Raw genomic sequence first — 9,165 nt, 5'->3', positions numbered from 1 at the left:
TCCCACAGATTCTAACTCCATAGGTCTAGAAGAGGAATAGAATTTATCTATTTAATAACTGCTATGAGCTCTTTTTGATGTAAATGTTTCATAGACTACACTTTGAGAACTGGAACAAAGGAAATCATTTTTGGATATGTTTATCAGATATGATATAAACCATATGGATATATGGGGGAAGGTAGCATTCAGACACTGAGAAGGGGCTTTGAGGTTAGAATATGCTACTACATTAGAGGCTTAGTGATAAGGCCAGTGGAGGTGGAATTGAGTGAAACAAGGAAGAGGATATCAGGAGATGAGATCAGAAAAGTAGTCCAGTATGGGATCCCTGGGTGGCGCAGTGGTTTAGCGCCTGCCTTTGGCCCAGGGCACAATCCTGGAGACCCGGGATCAAATCCCACGTCGGGCTCCCGGTGCATGGAGCGTGCTTATGTCTCTGCCTCTCTCTCTCTCTCTCTCTCTCTCTATCATAAATAAAAATTAAAAAAAAAGGAAAGTAGTCCAGTAAATGTATGTTTTATAGAGCCGAGTAGGCTATGCAAATTACCACTGATTTATTTATTTATTTTTATTTTTAAAAAGATTTTATTTATTTATTCATGAGAGACACAGCAATAGAGAGAGTGGCACAGACACAGGCAGGGTGAGAAGCAGGCTCCATGCAGAGAGCCCAACATGGGACTTGATCCCGGGTCTCCAGGATCAGGCTCTGGGCTGAAGGCAGCACTAAACCACTGAGCCATCCAGGCTGCCCACCTCTGATTTATTTTAAATGAGATGGAAAATCATAGGAAAGTATGGAGCATAAGATTGACATGATATGACTTTAGGAGTATCAGCTGGTATATGGAGAAAAGACTAGGAAGAGTAGGGTAGAAGTTGGATAAACATTAAAATGTTAGTACAGTAAACACAATTAAACATAATGGCATGATAAGGATAGTAGTATAGGAGGTGGAAATGGTTGGATTCTGGATATATTCTAAAGCATAGGAAAATGATTTTGTTGATGGATTAGATGTGGGTTCTTATGGTAAAAGATGACTTTAGAAATAGCCCAAGGTGTTTTGACTGTGAAATTACAAATACACTGTTGCCATTTACTGAAATATGGAAAATCTGATATGAATCATATTTGGGTATGAGTGGTTAACTGTTTGGTTTGGAGTATATCATCTTGAAGATCTTTACAAGGCATTCAAGTCTAGATGTCATATGAGCAATTGATTATAGGAATCTGGAGTTGTGGAAATGGTCAAGATTAAAGACATGAATTTGGGAATTATCATATAGTATATAATATGCAAAGCAGTAAGTTTTGATAAGCCTCCCTAAGGACTGGAAACTCTTAATACTAATTGTTCTAGCATTTACAGATCAACATGTGGAAGAAGTGGATAAAAGAGACTGAGAAGGTATGATTAGAACCAAAAGGAATCAAACAAAGCAGAAAAAGGATATCCTATTTATTAATTACATGAAATTCAGCTTAAATGTCCACTAAAATGAGAACCATGAATTGAGCAATTGATTTGGTAGCATGGAGATTATCAGTAACATTGACAAGAGCAGAAGTAAAGAAAAAAACCTCTAAAGGGACTTGTTTCAAGTGTAAATGTACAGAAAAAATAAATTTAAATGGAGAATAAATTAGAGATGTAATGATTTTAATTACTTAACTTTTTAAGTCCTATAGAAGCACATCAATTAGGACATAAAGCTTAAAAGACTACACTGAAGGGACAGGATTTTCTTTTTTTTTTTTTTTTGAAGTTGTTAAAAAAGGTTGTCTTTGTCTACTAGAATATGAAAAAATTGTAAACAGGAATGAAATATATTTATAAAATCAAGATCCCCTTTCTCTGAACATATTAACTTCTTTATTAGTGAGTCAAATGTGAGGCAAGCAATTTGTGTTTTAAATAATTATAGGGTATAACTCTTGCAAGACTTTTTGATTGAAAACTCAGAAATAGTCTGTGAACCATAGATTTTTATTGATACATATTCCCTCTTTCTTTGTATTCTGTTCTAAAGGCAGAGGAGACAAATCCTGTCATCACAACAGCATTGCCAAAGTAACAATTAAAATCCTCATATTAGGGATCCCTGGGTGGCGCAGCGGTTTGGCGCCTGCCTTTGGCCCAGGGCGTGATCCTGGAGACCGGGATCGAATCCCACATCGGGCTCCCGGTGCATGGAGCCTGCTTCTCCCTCTGCCTGTGTCTCTGGCTCTCTCTCTTTCTCTCTGTATGACTATCATAAATAAATAAAAAATTAAAAAAATAAAATAAAATCCTCATATTATGTGACTCTTCTCAAGAAGCAATTTGTATTTTTTATACCCTGCCAAACTGGTCCTTAGAGATTTTTTTAAAGATTTTGTTTATTTATTTGAGAGAGAGAGAACATGAGCAGGGGGTGGGGCAAGGGAAGGGGGTGAGGAGGGGCAGAGGGAGAGGGATAAGCAGACCCCATGCTGGGTGCAGAGTCTGATGTGGGGCTTGATCCCATGACCTTAGCATCATGACCCAAGCAGAAATCAAGAGTCAGACCCTCAACCTACTGAGCCACCCAAGTGCCCTATTTTTTCTATCTCTTTAATGACATTGTCTGTTTTTGAGATATTATTGGTATACCTTCTTTACACATGGTTTGCTTTAGTTCTTTGGACATGTTTATAAAAAATTACTTTTAAGTTTTTGTCCACTAAGTTCAAAATGTGAGCCTCCTCAGTGATATTTTCTCTACCTCCACCCCGCCCCATATATCTGGCATACTTTCCTATTTCTGCTTCACATATCATAGTTTTTTGAACACTGGGTATTCTAGCTAACATAAATCTGATGTGAACTTTCTCTACTCTTCCCCTAACCTCCAAGGCTTTTTGTTAAACTACATTTTTTTTTTATTTTTAATCTCTCCATTGTTCCTGCTTATTTGTTTATCAATCCTCCTAGACTAATTCTATAGTCTGTGTTCCCTGTAGTTTGTGGCCAATTGAGGTTTTTAATTATTACATTACTAGTTTTTTTATGTTGTTAAGTTCTTGTTTTCCCTTTTAATCCTGGCTTCTTGTGGGGCACATATTTCTTTAATTATTTTGCTATAGGTTTTCTGCCTTTGCAAAGGGATCTGTGTGAGAGAACACCTTCAAATTTCAAGGAGTTTATGACAGCCTTCACTTTCAATATCTGCTTATGTAGTGTCTCAAGGTCAGCCTTCTCCTTTTTCATGTTTCTTCCTGGGAATTCCCACAGCCTTGCACATAAAACAAACCATTTAGATCATCAGGTATGCATTGGACCTTTCTGCAGTTCCTTATTGTTATCTTGTTCTCCAGACTTTCCTTTTAAATTTCTGGCCAAACTTCTCCAATTGAAATCGCAAAGTAGGCAGCTGAGATATTGGCAGTAAATTTATTTTGTTTCAATAATGCTTTGGAAGTTGGCTCAGTGTATCTTGCTCATCTGAGGTCTGTGTCAAATGAAATAAGGCACCGCACCTTGAGAAGAGATTTTCCAGGAATCTGAGAGTGTGGAACAAAATGTTGACTGTGACCTGGGGTTGGTGCTCTTAATGGAACTCCAAAAGTTAGGTCAGTCATCTTCTTTGGCTAGAGGCTGTTGGCTTTTCTCTGCTCCCCACCACTGATATGGAAGAGGGGATGGGTGGAAATAGCTCCAGGTTAAAGTGTCACAGACTCCACTATCTTACCAAGCTTGAGTATTTTTTCTGGAATAACTAATTTTTATTTCATTGTGTAGCCTTGGTTAGTTTCTAGAGTTCCAAAAAGGTCAATTTTAGATATTTTGTCTACATTTGTGTTCGTTTTGAGGGAGAACGAATTTATAAATGTACTTACTTGGCAATTCTGGAATTCAGTTGCAGCCCTGCTTTTTTAATAACACAGACTATGTCAGCCAAGTCTTGCCTCCTTTTATTAAATATCTCTGTATCCTAATAAGATCCAGATGACACAAGTCATGCTTTCTTTCTTTTTTTTTTTTTTTAAAGTCATGCTTTCATTTAGCAGCTGTGAACCTCCTCTGTCTCAGTCAAAGTCAGGGTGATCATCATGCTGTCTCCTGATGAGTAGATCAACCAATTTTCTTAAAGGGATTTACTTTCTTAGTTACTTCAATCTCATCTATTTTACCCAGTATTGATCAGGATGGACAAGTTTATGCTGCAGTAACTTCTTAAAACTTAATGTAATGATCTATTTTTCACTTACACTATTAGTTCATTTAAGTTTATGTGGAGGTATTCTGTTTCTCAGACACTCAGGGGCCCAGTGTGATAGAAGCTCCTCCATGATGTAGCTGTACCATCTAGAACTTGCAGGATCCTCAAGTGCTAGGAAAAGCACATAAGGTACTTACCACTGCTTTCCCCTGCTTCAGCCTAGAAGTGTTTCATGCCAATTTCTCTCACAGCATATTGGTTAGCATTAGTCACATGGCTTTGCTTAGCTCCAAGGAAATTGAGTTTTTTATTTTTGTTATTTTGTTTTTTTTTTCCTTCCTTACCACTTAAGAGAGAGAGAGAGAGAGAGAGAGAACCTATAATCTACTACACTTCTCTTAAGCTGGCTGCTGGTTAAGTGTTACAAAATCAACTTTAAGCCATTTCCTCTTAGAGTTCTCTGTTGATAGTCTAGCACTTTACTTTTGAATTGGGGCATACTTGTTATCTCTTATCTTTTTGTTACTCTACTGATGCCTAAGCTGGTACTAAAGAAAGAAAATTTCATGTTACTTTTCTGCTACATACAGAAGAACATTTTATAGTTATAATATTTTCTTAGATATGTTTAAAAAAATGTCTCCACAACTGCCAACAAGAATTGGCACTCAATCCAGTCCTAGTCCAAGAATGAGAGCACCACCCTTTCTTTTCATCTTTTTCTTCCATATTGGCTCAGAGGATGAGAAGTTACACTGATACAATCTGACAGTCTGTCTGGCAGCATCCACCTAAACAAGAAATGGTTTTCAAACATTATTAGCAATTACTTTTGCATTGCTTTTCTAAAATTAATGTCTAGCCTTAGATAAGCCACTCTATCCAACATATAGAATTTAATTCAGAAAGACTGTCCTGGCTAAACAAGTTTACTTGCTCACACTACCCATGGGGCCTCTATCATCCATCATTCAACGATGGAGTAAACAGAGAGGTTTTATGTTTCTACTATATGCTAAGGACTGAATTATAACCTTAGAATATAGTGAAATGTACACAGTTATTTTTCTCATACAATGTTTAATACATTAAAAATAATATTAGAAAATAATTATACTATATCTCCTTATTCATTCAGTAATGCAATAAATATGTATTTAATATATTGCATATTTATTAGAATTTAGCAGCTCATATTTCAAAAGCAAGTGGGGCATTATCTCTGTACTTAAATTTTAAAAACAATGCGAATCTTATTGATTTATTCAGTTCCAGCTGTATTAATAAAAAAAAATCAGGATTTCAATATGCCACCCAGAATTCCTAATATAACTCTATATATAGATTCTATTAAGGTCCAGAAATTGTATTTCAGTTTCCCCTTGTATAGCATGGAGGGAACAGAACTTCATAATGAAAGAGTTAGGAGTTTAAATGACCCTCTCCCCAACAAAACAACTATTTAACTAGAGTAAATTATAAAAATATCATTTAAAGTTTCTAAAACTTTTCCTTAGAAAATGGAGAGGTGTTTGAGAAAGTCTAGTAAATCTTGTTAAGGACAGAGTCTGTGGCATTTGATCCCTTACTTTCTCTCTTCCTCACCTCCTAGGTTGGTCTTATGGAAACTAATTTGGATGGTTATAACCAAGAATATCAATTTGGGCTTAACAAATAAGATAAACACTTAACAAATATGATAAATACAGAGTTCCATAGTCAGATACATCATAGTCAAAATGTTGAAAGACAAACATGAAGATAAAATCTTGAAAGTATCAAGAGAGAACCAACTTTTAACTTACAAGGAAGATCAACTGATTTATCATCAGGAAAAAATGTGACCATAAGGCAATCGGATGCTGTATTTAAAGTATTGAAACTTAAAAAAAAAGTATCAAGAATTTTATTCCCAAATTTTTAACATCAATAATAATAGAATAACACATTCTAAAATACTATGTTAGTACCCAATGAAATCTACATTTTCCAACTAAATGTTCTTCATACTGTAGCAGAGAAGACAGGATAGTACAATAGGAAGAACATAGTATTTACTCTTAAAGAAAACTATGTTTGAATGTTATTTCTTTCCTTTCATAGCTGTCTTGTGGGGAAAAGTTACAGTCTCCATATCTCTAAAATAGGAATGAAAATACCTACATCAGAGGGTCATGATGAGAATTAACTATTGTGACACATGTGTAGTGCCTAGCACATGGTAGATGCCCAGTAAATGTTTGCTCTAGTGAAGAAAACCTCCATTCTTAATATGTGATGGACATTGTGCTAAGAACTTTCTATAAGTTCATCTTAACTATTTTGCCTAAAAGCATTGGATAGAAATTGGTATTATACTTTAAAGTGAATAAATGGTAATTTAAATATATAATAGGACTCATCTAATATCATATTTAGAAGACATTTATTCTAAGTCTCCTCCACATACTGCTAAGTTCTGAGTTTTAAGAATTTGATTGCTGTTTCATTGCTGTTTTTTCAGGGTCTAAACAATGATTAGAAAGTGGTTGATACCTATAAGTATTTCTTGAGTGAATAAATGCAAATCTTTATCTCATTTCATATATAACACCAGTCATGCTGAAATAGAATTGCTAAAAATTTCAGTATTCAATAAAACATAAGCCTTTTCATATTATTAAATATGAAAAGAAAATCATTAGAGGTTTTATGTATTCTTTTAAAATTGGGGCATAATATTCCAGCCAATATGCCAAAGAGTTAGTCTTTCTATAGTCAAGGGAAAAACAAAATCTAGTTCTTCTAGATTTTTACCAGGCTTTACCTGAATAATAGTTTGATTTTTGACCACCATAAATTTTATGCAAAAACTCCCCCAAAAATCTCACAAAAATCAACATGTCATCAACATGTGATACTCAGATTAAGAATGTGTGATATAAGATATAGTTGCAAACAATTATTATTTAACTAATAATTGGACATTTCCAATGAGTCACATCAATACCATTCATTAACAGTTGGTCAGGAAGCTCAAGAGATCGTTCCTTGGGCAGCCCAGGTGGCTCAGCAGTTTAGCGCCACCTTCAGCCCAGGGCCTGATCCTGGAGACCCGGGATCAAGTCCTATGTCAGGCTCCCTGCATAGAACCTGCTCTCCCTCTATCTCTGCCTCTCTCTCTCTCTCTCTCTCTCTCTCTCTCTCTCTGTGTCTCTCATGAATAAATAAATAAAATCTTTTTTAAAAAAGAGAGATCATTCATTAGTTATTAAATTCTTCAAAGAAACTAAATCTAATTTTGTCTGCTTAACAAAGTATCAACATTCAGGGCATTTCTACAAATGCTCTATTGCCAATGCTTGACTACAGTAGAATGATATAATGTTTTAAAGTATTCTAAGAATTTATTATCTTAAGTAAATCTTAAAATGTATAAGTAATGCAAATTCATTTCTAAGTATTTCTTTTTCTTTTCTTTTTTTAAAGATTTTATTTATTTATTCATGAGAGACTCAGAGAGAGAGGCAGAGACATAGGCAGAGGGAGAAGCAGGCTCTCTGTGGGGAGCCTGATGTAGGACTTGATCCCAGGACCCTGGGATCACGACCTGAGCCAAAGGCAGATGTTCAACCACTGAGCCACCCAGGTGCCCATGTAAGTATTTCTTTATTATCTTAAGTGAACCTTAAAATGTGTAAATAAAGCAAATTCATTGGGTAATTGACACCTAAAAATAAAGTCACTTGAAATCCTACTATACTGTGACTCAGTAACAGAGTATAAATCAGTACTTGTTGACAATGATTTAGACCTAGGTTTTCACAGTGACTTCAAGCTGATCATAAAATCTCTACTCTCTTTTATTACTGGGCACCCAGTAGCAGTTCTCTGACTCTTTTATAGTTAGATAGACCATATGACTATGTTCTTGCTTTTAAAATAGAATTACATGTGACATTTCCAGACCAGGGCTTTATGAAGCAAGTGTGCCCACTCTGCATTTTCTTCTTCCACTGGTGGCATTCAGGAAACACAAAAGCTTGGAGAATAGGAGGGTTACTAATGTCCCTTTAGCATTTTGTAGCAGCAGCGTAACCTCCTATGAGATCTATTATTAATGGGATAAGTGATTGAGCATAAAAGTTCTAGAATGTTTGACCCATTACATATTTTGGAACCTCTTTGTGTCTGACATTCTTTCAATACAAACAAGGCATGTATTTATAAGCATGACATTAGTTAATGTAAACCACTTTAACAATTGAAGTTAAAAGAATTACATTTATCTATGGATTCCTAGAGTTATTCATTATGTAGTAGTCAAGAGCCTACTTTGCGTTAATCCTAGCATCAACACCAAGGATAAAATAATAAATAATGTTTGGTACTAGCTTCTGAAGATTTAATTATTTCATTCCCTGAGTGGACAAATTTCTTCTAGTAACTTGATTTGGTTAGTGGTCACCTAAGTAGATTAATAGGAACAATGTAAACATTTAAAAAATAATTAAATAATAATAATAATAATACTTATGAAAACATAATATCGCATCTTTGCTTGAAATACCTGCTGGGTCTCAGATTATTAATTTTCTCACCCACTTATTCTCTCAATATACATTATACATTTATTTAGGATTTACTGTCTAACAACTACTTGGCTCAGTGGTGGGAATTTGACGTGAATGATATATTGATTCTGTCTTCAAGAATTGAAGTGTATGAAGAAAATGAATACAATAATTCATAATAAATGATTGGATTCTTTTTCATATTAATACTATTTGATTGCACATGGTACACTGCATGTAAGATGTGTGACCATGATGGTAACACAATGGGAAAAGAAAGGAAGCATATGTAACAGATTCCATCTTCACTGTTACATAATGCACTCAATTATAAATTATCTAAAATAGCACCCTCCTCACAAAGCAGAAATATGGGAAAGCTATGTGACTTACCAATACTGTGTGTATTCACTCTATTCTC

The 9,165-nt window shown here is 35.0% G+C and overlaps 1 long non-coding RNA gene across 2 annotated transcripts; it reads right to left on the bottom strand.

Moving 5' to 3' along the window:
* Positions 1-3,993: 3,993 nt before the first annotated feature.
* Positions 3,994-8,293, bottom strand: LOC140640955 (uncharacterized). 2 transcript variants are annotated; one of them, XR_012037550.1, is made up of 2 exons: positions 8,123-8,293; positions 3,994-4,982 (listed from the first exon to the last, which is right to left on the bottom strand). It is a non-coding gene; the product is annotated as an uncharacterized lncRNA (long non-coding RNA). The 2 variants fall into 2 exon arrangements; XR_012037549.1 differs by having other exon boundaries at positions 8,140-8,293.
* Between the last annotated feature and the right edge of the window lie 872 nt (positions 8,294-9,165).

The sequence above is a fragment of the Canis lupus genome, chromosome 10 (assembly GCF_048164855.1).
Source record: "Canis lupus baileyi chromosome 10, mCanLup2.hap1, whole genome shotgun sequence".
Taxonomy (NCBI): Eukaryota; Metazoa; Chordata; class Mammalia; order Carnivora; family Canidae; genus Canis; species Canis lupus.
This window is presented reverse-complemented; position numbering and strand designations above follow the sequence as displayed.